Here is a 15,387-nt window from a genome sequence, read left to right on the forward strand (position 1 = left end):
TGGCAGGAGAGGCTGCTTTGCATTAGGAAAACTTCCAGATCTGAAAAGAGGCCTAGTTAGAAAGATGGAGGTGGGACTAGGGCCAGCTCTGTGGTGTAGTGGGAAAAGCTGCTGCCTGCAGTGCCTGCATTTTCATATGGGCCTGTTCAAGTCCTGGCTGCTCCACTTCTGATCCAGCTTTCTGCTATGGCCTGGGAAAGCAGTAGAAAATGGCCCAAGTCCTTGGACCCCTGCACCCACGTGGGAGACCCAAAAGAAGCTCCTGGCTCCTGGCTTCGGATTAGCTCAGCACTGGTTATTGCAGCCATTTGGGGAGTGAGCCAGTGGATGGAAGATTTCTCCCTCTCTCTGCCTCTGCTTCTCTGTAAATCTGCCTTTCAAATAAGTAAATGAATCTGAAAGAAAGAAAGAAAGAAAGAAAGAAAGAAAGAAAGAAAGAAAGAAAGAAAGATAGATGAGATTGCAATCTTCATAGTTTACAGGTTCTTATTGGCCTGTACTCCTCAGCTGCCTGTGACCTACTAAACCATCTCTTTGCTAAGCCATCAAACAGGAAATGAACCCCCAAGGCCATCCAAATGTGCCTCTTCTCACAGGGTTTCCTTTTCTCATATAGACTTTTTCAATGATATAATCTCTATTTAATACTATAGAAATTATCACTCTGTCCCTTAAATTTGGTAGAAGTCATCAATTTGCAAAGAACTTAATATTTTCTATCTTTTCTTCTTGACAGTTCTCCTAATTTAAGTATTTCTAGAAATTGATGCCATATTTTGTTTTTCTACTTTATTGTTTTATTTTCTCCCTGTTCATTTCTTTTTCTGATTTTTTCTCTAGTTTTTCCTAGTTCTTTATCAAAGTTTGAGTGTTAATATTTAAATAATTTATTTTCATTTTTTATAATAAAAAAATAAGAGTGTTTTCTTTTCCTAGTAAAAATAATGGCTATCATTTTAAATTTCTCACAATAAATCAGGTGCTCCTCAAAACAGATCTATAAGATATATACTATTATTCTCTATACTTTCATGCAAGGGTGCAGAACAGTTAAAAAGAATCTGTCCAAGCTTCAACCGAATTATTCTAGCTCAAGAATTTGCTATTAAACACTTTGTGATATGGCTCTTACTACGCCCCACAATTCTTTGTTTTTAAATATTTATTTATTTATTTGAAAGGCAGAGTAGTGGGAGTGGGGGAGAGATGGCTACAGAGAAATAGTGAGAAAATTTATCCACTGGTTCACTCCCCAAATGGTTGCAATGTCCCAGGCTAGGCAATGCCAAAGCCAGAAGTTAGAACTCCGTTTGGGTCTCCCACATGGGTGGTAGGGGCTCAAGTACTTGGACCATCTTCCACTGCTCTCCCAGGTGCATTATCAAGGAGTTGGATCAGACATGGAGCAGCTGGGGAATTGGATTCGCACCGTGATATGGAATTCTGTGTTGCAGAAATGGCTTAATCTACTGTACCACAATATTATCCAATTCCTATAAATCATTTTAAAAGATTTATTTATTTATTTGAGAGGCAGAATTGCAGTCAGAGAGAGGGAGAGAAAGAGAAAGAGGTCTTTTATTGACCAGTCCACTCCCCAAACGGCTGCAATGGTGGGAGTTGAGCCAATCTGAAGCCAGGAGCCAGGAGCTTTCCTGGGGTCTCCTCATGGGTGCAGGGACCCAAACACTTGGACCAGCCTCTACTGCCTTTCCAGGCCATTAGCAAAGAGCCAGATCAGAAGAGGAGGAGCCGGTATATGAACCAGCAGCCATATGGGATGCTAGCCTGGCAGGAAGAGGCTTAGCCTACTACGCCACAGTGCCAACCCCTCTCATAAATCTTGAAAGATATTTCTCACGACTTATAACTCGTCTACAATTTAAAAAATGTCCGGTTTATTACTGAAATTTATTTTCTAACTTCTAAATTGTAGATCTTTTATTGTGAATTCAATTTTATTGCATTGTGATAAGAAAATGTAGTTCATTTCATTTCAGCTTTCTGAAATTAAAGTTCAATACTGTCCAATAGAGACTTATATATTAAATGTATTCAATAAGAACTATAAAATGAAGACATATGGGATAATGGAATTATAATATGAAGTACATTATGGTTCTTCATTAACTTATTGACTTTTTTATCTGTATAATGCATCAGTGAGGCATCTAAAAGTTTCATACTACAAGTGTTTCTTGTTCAATTTCACTTTATAATTCTTGCAGTTTTAATGGACACATTTTCATGCTGTTCATTGAATAAATTTTATTGATATTGCACCTTCATTTTCTTAACACAACTATTCTCTTTGTCCTGTTTTATTTCCTTTCAGTTGGACTCGTTCCCTATGTTTTATTGTTGTTTGCATTAGATGATGTATCTTTACAAAGGCTTTGGTTTTCAATCTGTCAAATGCTTTTGTAAACAGTATATAGTTTTGTTGTAAGACTCATTATTATTAACTGGGGATATTAAACTCTTTCATTCAGTGCCATAACAACTAGTATTGTTCTATTTCTGATTTTTTTCTAACACTGTTGGTTTGGATCCTTCCTTGATATTTCTTTTTAATTAATTAACTTACTTTTGTCCCTTGTTATAATTTTTATCTAGTATTTTGGGCTACATGCATCCTACACTATTAAATTTCATAATTTTTTTAAATAGTGTTTTTCTTTCTTGTGCTATAGGGTTACCACCACACAGCTTCGGAAAAATTACTATTTGAAGAAAATGACGTTGTCATCTTTTCCCTCTTTTCTTCCTGAAAATCATCCAAAGGACAAGGGAAACAAGAAATAGAATGTGCAAACATTTTCTGTGGGACATTGGGAGAGTTAATTCCCCAAATAAGGTTCTAGGTGAGAAGGCTCCTAAGGCACTGGCACTCAGCAAGAAGGAAGCCAAAAGGACTTTTTTTAAATCATAAAGAACATTTCTGGAAGATGAAATACACAGAGGTGCAAAACACCAATCGTGTAGTCAGGTACTCGATGCAATGGCTATTGGCAGAGCTTCCTTAGGACTGGGTTGGTTCCATAAAGCAAAGGAGTCGAGGTCAGATCAGAAATTGCACAGGTCACAGTATTTGCCAGGATCAGTTGGTCTCTGGCAGAAGACAGGGAAAGACTTTTGCACTGTGAAAACTTCCACACCGGAGTACTTTCTTTGGCCGGGAAAGCATGAAGGTTAATGTAACACACAAAATCCCAGTCCCTCGTGGAAATTCTGGCTACTTGGAATACAGCCTCAGTCCTCTTCACGTCATGAGCCTTTGGCAATTAGTAGACAAGGAAAAGCTGACCTCTTTCAAAGAAGAATAATCACAAAGGACAGGGCACAAGAACAAGAAAAACAAATGCCAGACAAAAGCACACAAAAATATTGTGTGAAAGCAGATGACGAAAGTAATCACGTATTTTAACCTGAAGTTTTTCAAGTGACAAAGCTTAAAGTAAAAAGCTCTATAAAACAAGAACAAAAAGAAGTGATACTAGAGTCCAACAAATGCTAAAAAAATACAGTAGGTGATAAAGATATAAATGTAAAAGTGAAATATTTTAATGTTAAAATGAAGGCATTCCTGAATTTCAAAACTCAGAAGTTCTAAGAGTGATAAACTAGACTATCCCACAATTTTTAAAAACTACATGAAAAACTTCCAAAACCAAAGTCCAAGAGCAAGTGTGTGGATATATGTTAACTAATAAATAAAGTTCTATTTTCCTTAATCAATCAACTGGGAAGAGGAAAAACAGTCACAAACAAAAAAAATATCCTCAAACACCTCCACAACTCTACTGAACAAAATGGGTAAAAGATAAGAACAGATGAATTCAAAAAAGGAAATATAGGTTTTTAAAACATAAACACAGATTGTCAGTCTTACAACAAGAAAAATACAAATAGAGTAATCAAAGATTATGTTTTTACATGTCAGAACGGAAAAGATTTTTTTATAAAATGATAACATAGTCCCAAGATTGTTGGTAGGAATATACATTGCTTCAATCAATCATATCTGAACAGTGCTTTAGCAAAACCAATTAAAATTACAAAAGCCCCTATCTTTTAACCAAGAATTTCAGTTCTAAAAGATTTATTCTACAGATATACTGCATAAGTGGAAGATGACTTTTGTACATTTTGTCTCTATTGCACTGCTTATAATGAGAAGAGGCTGAAAACATCATAATAGGTTAATTATTTAAGTAAATTGCAATAGCCCCATTTTTAAAAAAAATTATTGTATTTCATTTATTTTAAAAACAGAGTGATATATAGAGAAAAAGATCTTCATCTGCTGGTTCACTTCTCAAATGGCCGCAACAGCCACGGTTGGGCCAGGCTGAAGTCACGCAGAAGCCAGGAGCCTGAAACTCTTGGGCCATTTTCCACTGCTTTCCCAGGCACATCAGCAGGGAGCTAGAATTGGAAGTGGGAGCAGCTGGGGCCAACACCAGAGCTCCAATATGGGATTCTGGCATTGTAGGCAGTGGCTTAAGCTGCTGTGGCCCAACACTGGCTCTAACAGACCCATATCCTTAGACCTTCCTTTAAACAAGCCTTGTGCCAGGGTACTTTACAGCACTTACCCATTTTGGATGGAGTGTGACTCCCTGCTTCTGGGCCTGGCATGTGATTTGCTATGGTTTTTTAGTACATTGACAGATGTGATACAAGCAGTGTTTTAGCAAGGACATATATTGGGCTTTCTTGTTCTTGTTGCCATGAAAACAAAACGCTTAGGCTATTCCAATTGTTTTAGGGGAAGCGTAGGAGCCATTTGGAGCTGAAGTATCTTCAAATAAGCTGCTCCAGTCAAGCCCAACTTAGAGTGGAGCCCACCAGTCAATTTTCAGGACCATGAGCAAGCCCCAAGTAACAGAGCTTGCTAAGCCTATCAAACTCAGATCATCCAGTCCTTAGTCAATCTACTGATGCAAAACACACATAAACAGTTGTTTTAGGTCTGTTTTGTGTGTGTATGTGTGTGTGCAGCAATGGATAGTTAATACATTACCAGTGAATACCATCTACACAAAAGAGTCATTATACTAGTAAGTAATAATCTCTGAGTTACAACTATTCCTGAAAATGAATTTTCATACATGTACATAATATATAACTGGAAAAAGAATACACACAAAAAATTGATAAAAGTTGATTAGCTATGGAAAGGTTTATTGGAAGACAGAGGGACAGAATTGGAGGGAAACTTTCTTTTATACCTTCTGTCACTTTAAATATTTCAACTGTTTATCGCTTCTCGGCCTTTTGGCTAAGACCAAGTGTGTAAATATGTCAACTATTTAAATGCAATAAATAATGTTTTTAAAAATTAAATTATGTTTTAATACTAAAACTATGGATAGTGTTCCCAAATTTTCTGGCATATATAGAACAACAACAACAACAACAACAAAAAAACAAGAATATGAACCAATTAGATTTCTCTTCCTTTAAAGTAGCAAGATTTTTGCTTGAGCGATTAAAATAAATTTTTTTACTTTTCCCAGAAACTGGTAGTTTTTTTTTTTTTCAATTTTTGACAGGCAGAGTGGACAGTGAGAGAGAGAGAGAAAGGTCTTCCTTTTTGCCGTTTGGTTCACCCTCCAATGGCTGCCGCCAAGGCCGGCGCACCGCACTGATCCGATGGCAGGAGCCAGGTGCTTCTCCTGGTCTCCCATGGGGTTCAGGGCCCAAACACTTGGGTCATCCTCCACTGCACTCCCTGGCCACAGCAGAGAGCTGGCCTGGAAGAAGGGTAACCGGGACAGAATCCGGAGCCCCGACCGGGACTAGAACTCGGTGTGCCGGCGCCGCTAGGCGGAGGATTAGCCTGTTGAGCCACGGCGCCGGCCAGAAATTGGTAGTTTTAACCATATTTGCTGAGGTATAGAACTCTATGACTATTTCTTGGATATTAATGTTTCTTGGATATTAATATTAATATCCTAGACAGTAGATTTTTAAAAACTCTTAAAACTCTATCGCAAGGGGCAACAAGCCCAAATTAAAGACAGGAAGTTGAGTCAATCAGACATTTTATGAAAGAGAATACACAGGTATAAATTAAGCATGTTAGAAAGTGCTCAACATCACTGAGTAATGAAAAGTAAAATGAGATATCATTATATACCTTTTAGAATATCTACCGGCTGTGTCACAATACAGGTCCCCATAGACCCATTTCTTTAGACCTCCTTTTATACAAGCCTTGTCCCAGGTTACTCTCCTTTTTTGGATGGAGTGTGATTTAAAAATCTAACCATATTAAGTGTCAGAATGCTGTGGAACAACTGTAATCTTATTCACTGTTGATGGTCATCTAAAGAGGCACTACTTTAGAAACCAGTTTGACAATTTCTGAAAAAATAAAATAAACATAAATTTATCACATGACTCAAGAATTCTATCTATTCTATTTCTTTTTTTTTTTTTTTTTGGACAGGCAGAGTGGACAGTAGAGGGAGACAGAGAGAAAGGTCTTCCTTTTTGCCGTTGGTTCACCCTCCAATGGCCACTGCGGTAGGCGCACTGCGGCCGGCGCACCGCGCTGTTCCGATGGCAGGAGCCAGGTGCTTATCCTGGTCTCCTATGCGGGTGCAGGGCCCAAGCACTTGGGCCATCCTCCACTGCACTCCCTGGCCACAGCAGAGAACTGGCCTGGAAGAGGGGCAACTGGGACAGGATCGGTGCCCCAACCGTGAATAGAACCCGGTGTGCCGGCGCAGCAAGGCGGAGGATTAGCCTACTGAGCCATGCGCCGGCCTATTCTATTTCTTATCTTGGTTATGAAAGCATACGCCCATACAAAGACTTGAATATGGACATATATCACAGACTTACACGTGATATGGCCAGAATGAACAATCCAAATCAATGTTCACCAACGGGGAAGGGTAAAGAAAGTGTCCTTGGTCCATTCTATGGACTACTACTCAGAAAAGAAATAAAAATAAACTAATTATTGATAATCATAACAATATGGCTAAATCTCAGATAAATTGTTCTGAGTGAAACAGCCAGATGTAAAAGAGAAGATACTGTATGATTCCACTGATATGAAATTCTAGAAAATCCAAACTACCCATAGTAGCAGAAATCACATTAATGTTTACCTAAGAATGGGCTGGGGTGGCTAGCAGGGTTGCAAAAGGGCGTGCCTTTTGAGTCTTGATGGCTAAATGGGTCTAAGAGTGGATAAATGAATAAAAATTTACCAAATTACAGAGTTACATGCAAGAGAAAATTGAAAAAGAAATCAAATATTGGAATTTGTAGGGCTGAAGAATAGGTGCACAGATTTTTATGCTATTCTCCACTATTGAGCATGTGTTTGCTACCTTGAATGACAAAGTATTTTAATTGAATTTTTAAAAACGAAAACTAGATTTCCACATTTGGGGTAACTGATTTAATAAATTAATACTAACAATAACTTCCCTGAAAATACGTCCCTTATCTGTTTCATTCGCCATTGTGTCCTCAGTTCTCAGAACAGTGCTTACTGGGACTCAGCACATACTCCAAAAATCTTTATAAACAACCAACAAGTTCTGTCTATAACTCTTGGTTGTTCACTTTTAAAGAAGTTTTCAATTCCTTACCATGGAGCTTAGGAACTACGGAGCGATTTTAGAATGACTGTACATATTATGATGATGGTTGAGGTGAAGCATCCTCAAAATGCCTTGAGTCCTCCAGAAGCCATGCAGGGCTTGTGTTCAGGCAGCCTGGACCCGTGACACTCTGGCAGCTGTTGACAGCTGGTGCCCTGCCTGATTGTTGAACACTTCAGTGTCTGTGCCATACTTGTTTTTTGTTGTTGTTTGTTTGTTTTGTTTTTTACAGGCAGAGTGGACAGTGAGAGAGAGAGAGACAGAGAGAAAGGTCTTCCTTTTTGCCGTTGGTTCACCCTCCAATGGCCGCCACGGCTGGCGCATCTCGCTGATCTGAAGCCAGGAGCCAGGTGCTTCTCCTGGTCTCCGATGGGGTGCAGGACCCAAGCACTTAGGCCATCCTCCGTCATACTTGTTTTAAACTATTTTGAATGCCACCCCTTTGTAAATGTCACCACATCAACATTTCCTGGGTTAAAGTATAACCTGATTTCACACACTGTTCCAGCGGGCTTTCATTCCAGTTCACTGTAGGCATCTTCCGCTCCGGTCTCCCACTCTGTTCAGGTCATATAATTTAATACTGGCTTGATTGTGTCTCCACAGTTAAACTCATCAACCTCTTTTTTTTCCACTGCCAAGGTAATATGATACATTTCTATTCCAAAGTACATAACATCTTCTAGTTCTTCCCTGGTTTTTATATGAGGATCTAAACTAAATCTGATAAATACTCATGTATTTTTATTTCAAGCCATGCTAGTAGCTACCTTATGAATCTTGTATTTCAGCTTACAAGGCAGACTTATAAAATAGGTTAGAGAAGTCAGGGCCACGTACCCATATTTTGGCCTAGGCATATCTGCTCAGTCTCTGCCATGGACATGTAATAGATTGTTAATGTGCCAGGATCAGACATTTTGTTAAGGGAAATTGCTGGCTCTATTTGGAAAGAAAAGGGGATACTACCATAAAAGGCATGTGAATAAACATTGATTGAAATGCATTACATTTAATTGAATTAATTGAATTTGGATGGTGGCTACAATTTCAACTGCTCCTATTTTGTGGCTGGATTCATTTTGGTTTAGGAATCCATATTGGGTAAGAACTACAACAATGAAGAATCTTCAGTGTTACCTTTAAAGCCAAATTAGTTTACATTAAAAAAAGGATATTGGGTAACACTACTGATTTAAATATTCACCACAATTTCCTTTAAAAGACAATAATTTCAACCAAATAAGAAAAGTTCTTCTTTAAAAAGATAAGTTCACTGTTCCACCCTTTCTCTATGCATTTTTTAAGCATATTCACAACCAAACTGGACTCTTCAATCTAGAATTATTATAATTTTACTTGGTCATCATTTAAAATACAAAAGTTATCTATAGGGCCAGCGCCAAGGCTCACTAGGCTAATCCTCTGCCTGCGGCACCAGCACCCTGGGTTCTAGTCCCAGTTGGGGCACCGGATTCTGTCCCAGTTGCTCCTCTTCCAGTCCAGCTCTCTGCTGTGGCCCAGGAAGGCAGTGGAGGATGGCCCAAGTGCTTGGGCCCTGCACCCGCATGGGAGACCAGGAGGAAGCACTTGGCTCCGGCCATTTTGGGGATGAACCAACGGAAGGAAGACCTTTCTCTCTGTCTCTCTCCCTCTCTGTCTAACTCTGCCTGTCAAAAAAATAAATAACTTTAAAAAAATTTTTAAAAAGTTATCTATAAATTACAATGTTTAGAATTATAAATATCTGTATTCTCACCTTAATGAATAAATCCTTAAGATTTATAGATTCTGATTCTTAAAGATCTCTACAGGTTGAGTATCCTTTATCTTGAAATGCATGAAAAAAGTTCAGATTCTGGGTTTTTTTAAATTTTGGAATACTTGCAAAATCTAAACATGAAATTGACTTATGTTTTATATGTGCCTATACACTTAGACTGAAGGTAATTTTATGCAATATTTTTAGTATTGACTGCAAACTTTTACATGAGATTTTATGTGGAATTTCCATCGTGATATCTTGTCAACACTCAAAAAATATTGAATTTTGGAGCATTTCAGATTTTGAATTTTTGGGTTGGGAATGTTTAACCTATATAAGATTGTTTTCAAGCTTTCTAAACCCAACATCTCCATTTATTTATTTATTTATTTGAGAGGAAGGGGGAGAAAAAGAGAGAGAGAGTTCACATTTGCTCATTTACTCCCTAAACACTGGTAATGGCTGGGGCTGAGCCAGGGTCAAAGCTGGGAGCCAGGAACTCACCCAAGTCTCTGATCTGGTTAGCAGAAATCCAGTGACAAGAATTATCACTGCTGTCCCAGGGTTTGCATTAGCAGAGACTAGAGTCAGGAGCCAGAACTGAAGCCAGGTTTCAAATCTGAGGTACTCAAGTGGAAAGTGGGCATCTTAACTGCTATACCAAATGCCTGTTTCCTTCCACTGGTTCCTTTTTAATACAAATATTTTATAAAGCAATTTTTATTATATAAAAATAAAATTTTCAAAAATTTGTAGTATATTAACTGAAATAATAAAGAAGAAATAAAATGAGATTAATTAAATATTAAATTATATTGATATGTAGTACAATATGTAAATACTTGGACAGAATTTCATTGGGAGACCTAATGAAATGATGATATAATTCTACCTTCTTCTAAATAAGCTGGGATTTAACAGGACTTAGACTAAAATTCAAGTGAATAATACAGATAGATTTTTTTAATACTACATTTTGAAATAAGAGTCACTGAAAATGCAACAACTACAAATGCTAACTGATGGATATGTTTTATTGGTGATTCAGATAGAACGAGTGACATGTGTGCTGAAGATAAAATTTTGGTAAAAGTCTTGAACAAAACAATACATATTCTTCCCTTAATGAACAATATAGTTCTATGTCTGGAAAATTCAGTGTATAGTAAAACCATACTATACGTATGCAGACTTTAAGTGTGAAATAGAGCCTGCACCACGGCTCACTAGGCTAATCCTCCACCTGAGGCGCCGGCACCCCGGGTTTTAGTCCCGGTTGGGGCACTGGTTCTGTCCTGGTTGCTCCTCTTCCAGTCTAGCTCTCTGCTGTTGCCCAGGAAGGCAGTAGAAGATGGCCCAAGTGCTTTGGCCCTGCACCCGCATGGGAGACCAGGAGGAAGCACCTGGCTCCTGGCTTTGGATCGGCACAGCGCCGGCCGTAGTGGCCATTTGGGGAGTGAACCAACGGAAGGAAGACCTTTCTCTCTCTCTCTCTCTCTCTCTCTCACTGTCTACCTATCCAAAAAAAAAAAAAAAAAAAAAAAGTGAAACAGAACTGTTTCCAGGTTAAGAAAATCAGTTTCATCTGACAGTCACTCACATGTACAACAATTCATTGTATAACGTTGCCCCTGTGGCTGTATAACGCTGTCCCAAGCCTGTGGCCATTGAGTGCTAGCGGCTCTCCCCTATTATCAGGACCACCAGAAAATGCCTCCAGAAATATCTAAACTGCTCACTATGGGCAGCACCACCCTGTTGAGGACTACTGGGCTATATCATTTGTTCCTGCCTTGCCAATCTTTTTGCTTGACATTATTTATAACCTCTCATTTGGGCTTCCCAACTTCGCCCCCAGTTCTCAGTCTTTCCTGCCTATATCACCCCTCAAACAAACAACAAATATGATCTTTCTAAAATGCATGTAAAATCATGTCATTTCCCTGCTGAAAAGCCTCCACTGGTTCCCCAGCACTTCAGGAGAAGGCAAACATTTGAGACTGGTCATCAGTAATCTGATCCCACCACACTTCAAATCTGGCTTATACCGCTCCCTCTAATGTGTGCTGTGCTCTACCCATGAAGTCTCTAGAACTGAAGAAATTCTTTGAGTCCTTTCACTAGCGTGCTAATCTGTTACCTGGCAAGTTCTTAATAACACTTTAAAATAACTCAAGCATCACCACCAAACGAAATCTCACCACTCCAAGTCCCAGCCTTTGCACCTACCACAGGTTTTGTGACTGTTAATCTGCTTCCCCATTAACTGTAAGTTGTCAGGGGGCAGGACTTCTTATTCTGTCTTTGTATACCAATAAGGAGGGTATCCAGTGAAATCTTGAAAAGTACCTCACTGAATTCAAGCTGAGCGATCTATGATTTTAGCTATGTGGAGACTTCTGTAGATTATGATTGCTTGCATTTACCTTTCAGTATTTTCCCATCCTTGAAGAATCACTTATTTCCATGCCAGTTTATTCTTTTTATTTTATCACAGTTCTTTTCTTATTCTTCCTTTAATGTTTATTTAATCTCCAATGAATTTTAAAACACCTTTGTTATATTTTTCTTTAACTAACTCTCTCATTATACTGATCAATGAGACAAATACATCATTTTTGACCCATTCTCTATATTTCTCTTATATTTCATTTAGTTTTTATATCACCAAAAAACCTCATTCTTCCTAAAGTGATTTGAGATAAGCTAAGAAAAGTTCTCTTATCAATAATTTTTTAAGAATTATTAATATATGCATATATACATATATATAAACTCCCCCTACCCTTTCTTTTATCATATTGACTCCCAAACTGATCATCCATGTTTTAAGTGTTGGTTGATGGTGTTATGGCATAAGTGCTTGATGTCCCAACACTTGATTTTGTTTTGAAGACTTTTCAGATTTGAAAGTGCTTGCCTGTATCAACTCCTTTAATTTAAGGCAGGGATCAAAATTAACTACCTTGAAATAATCTTGCTGTGTGTTCATCCTAACCTCTGTGGCTTCTCTCTGCCAGTTACCATGAGGATGGCCATAATCACCCATCATTTTTTCATACTTACTTATGCCTTGCTTTCCCAGGATTTAGAAGCAATATTTCAAAAACTTACTAATGATTTTCCATCAGGTCATCAGAAGAAAAGTGATTCCTTCTAAATCTTCTAAATAAATGATAGTGTAGAGACATGGTTCCTGGAGATACAAAGTGACCTACTGCAATACACTAAAATTTCTGCTTCTCTGTCAAGATAGTCAGATCCTTCTTTACTTCATCTTGGAATAGAAGAATAAATAGTGAAAAAATGTACTCTGTAATCCTCTGTCCTGCTTTAGAGCATGTAAATAGCATCATGCACAAAAAATTTTCAAGCTGTCAGGAGTAAAGTATGATAATTTAAGATAATTAAATGCTTAAGACAATCAAAATAGAACTGATCCTAGTAAGCTTTTCTCACTTGAAGGCAACTTCTTTGAAAAAATAGTTACTGATCTAAATGTTTTTTTCAATAGGATGGTTAAAAGATTGTGGTATAACAAGCCATTGTATGGAATATTTTACAATCTTTAAAAAAAGAGAAAAGTATATCTATATGAGAAAGATATATGGTTGTCTTTAGAAAACTGTGAATAATGCATATGCTGTGATCCCTCTAATATAAAGAATAGCAAGAACAGAAGCAAGAAGAAGGGAACCTGGAAAGAGACCTACACCAAACTTGCACTCAGTTCTGCACTGAGAGCTTTGACCTCAGCATCTGCTGCTTCCACCATATTATGAGCTGCTTGCTGCCAGATCAACTACAGGACACCCAACTGAATCTGAAGTTTAACTGTAAACAAGAGATATTGTTGTAGTGTGTATTACAATACTGCACAGGACAAACTAACAGTAAAAGATGATCCACTGCTTATCTGAAATTCCAGTTTCACTGTGTGTCCTGTATTTTTACCTGCTAAATCTGGAACTCTAGTTTAAGGAGACCTTCAAGTATTCACCCTAGTATTCCTATCACAACATAGTTACCAAGATAAAGGGGGTCACAATAAGCTGCAGGAGAGAGAGTAATTAAGGCGAGAACAGTAATACTTGGTGATTTTGCTAAACATGTTACCTACATTTTCTCAATTCTCATGAAAATGTCTTAAAGTTTAATTAGTAGTCCTATTTCACAGATCAGGAAACAAGTACACAGAAGACACACAGCAAGTAAGCCAGAAATGTTCCTAAATTTCCCGGTCCCTACTCTGAAGCTGTAACCAACTGTCAGCTGCCGGAAGGTAGAGGTGGACAACAAGTTTTGTGGCACTGGAATCCCATATGGGTGCTGGTTCATGTCCTGGCTGCTCCTCTTCTGATCCAGCTCTTTGCTATGGCCTGGGAAAGCAGTAGAAGGTGGCCCAAGTGCTTGGGCCCCTAAACCCATGTGGGAGACCTGGAAGAAGCTCCTGGCTCCTGGCTTCAGATCAGCTCAGCTCCAGCCATTGAGGCCTTCTGGGGAGTGAACCAGTGGATGGAAGACCTCTCTCTCTGACTCTCCCTCTCTCTGTACCTCTACCTCTCAAATAAATAGATAAAACCTTAAAAAAAGACTACATTTCCCTCTCTTTCCCTTTGAGAAATAGACAACCAATTCACTTAAAACAAAAAAACAACAACAACAAACCTAGAAGGAGGCTTCCATTCTGCTTAAATGAAACATGAATAGGGCTTAACACAAACAAATCTCACCTGGAATGTGAACTACATATGAGAATCAGTCACATCTGGGCCTGGTCCTCACCTCCATCACTCATTCATTTGAACAAGTTATATAATTTATTTTGTGGTCAATTTTCTAGTCTGTGAAACTGGAATGAGAGGACGTACCTCCATACATGTGTGAAAAGCATGTGAGGTAGCTTTTGTGAAGTGAGCAGCCTGTGGCTTGGCAAGTAGAAGGCACTCAATCACTGCTGGTTATTCTCGGCTCAAATCCCCAGTGTCTTCATTTGTAAAAGAGAATAACAACAACAACAACAACAACAACAACAACAACAACAACAAGACAGTAACACTAATGGTATCCATCTTGCCTGTGAACAGTTTTGAGGATCAGATCAGAGTATATAAATGCCTTTCCAGCTCCTCAAATACATCTCACTTTCCAACCAGGGCAGCTGTTCTTCAGATAGAAGAGGATTTAGTATCGGGCTCAAACATTACTACAGTTTCCACCCCGCTCCTAGGAGTAATTGATTTTATTTTGTAAACTGTCATACAGGGAAGTTGACTTTCTAGTGTACAAAGTCCTATGAATTTTAACATATGTATAGATTTATATAACCATCCCACAATCAGGTTACAGAACATGACAGCTTTTGAGATTCTTTTTTCCAAGTGCTTCACATTTATGTTGCAAAACACTTTTAAAAATAAGAAAAAGGGATTTAGATAAATGTGCTAAAGATGCAAATTAATGAAACTGGCTTTTTGCACGAATCTCTGCAGTCTCCAACTCCTCCAGCTTTTTCGGGGCCCTTTTTGCAGTTCTCTCTTACACAAGTCATAGGGCCTCCCGAGTTGGGGCTTTCATGCTAAGGACACATTTCACGGACACAAACTTCAGCCCCTCTCATCTGACCCTTTTTGTATATTACTAGATCTGAATTTACCTAATCGCGTTTGCCCTAATTACTGCCCCCCGCCCCCCAGTGCAGCACCCAGGAACAGTCAGCACCTTCCCGCCTTTTAGGGGAGGTTTTTTGATGGGCGCAAAGGGGATGAAAGTTACGGAGAGAGCGCCACTGGCCTTTCAGGTTCCCAAACCTCTGCGGAGTACTAACGGACGCCTCCTGTGATCCTCCACTCTGCCCCTTCCCCTACGCTGGTCTCCAGCCGCCTGTCGGGCGCCCCTGGGAGGAGGGACTTTGAGACCCTCTGCTGCCCTCCCGGGCCCACCTGCCCAACCCCCACCGCCCCGCGGGTGGGGTCCCCGGGCTTCAGCACCCGC

Source organism: Lepus europaeus, chromosome 3 (genome assembly GCF_033115175.1).
Source record: "Lepus europaeus isolate LE1 chromosome 3, mLepTim1.pri, whole genome shotgun sequence".
Lineage (NCBI taxonomy): Eukaryota > Metazoa > Chordata > Mammalia > Lagomorpha > Leporidae > Lepus > Lepus europaeus.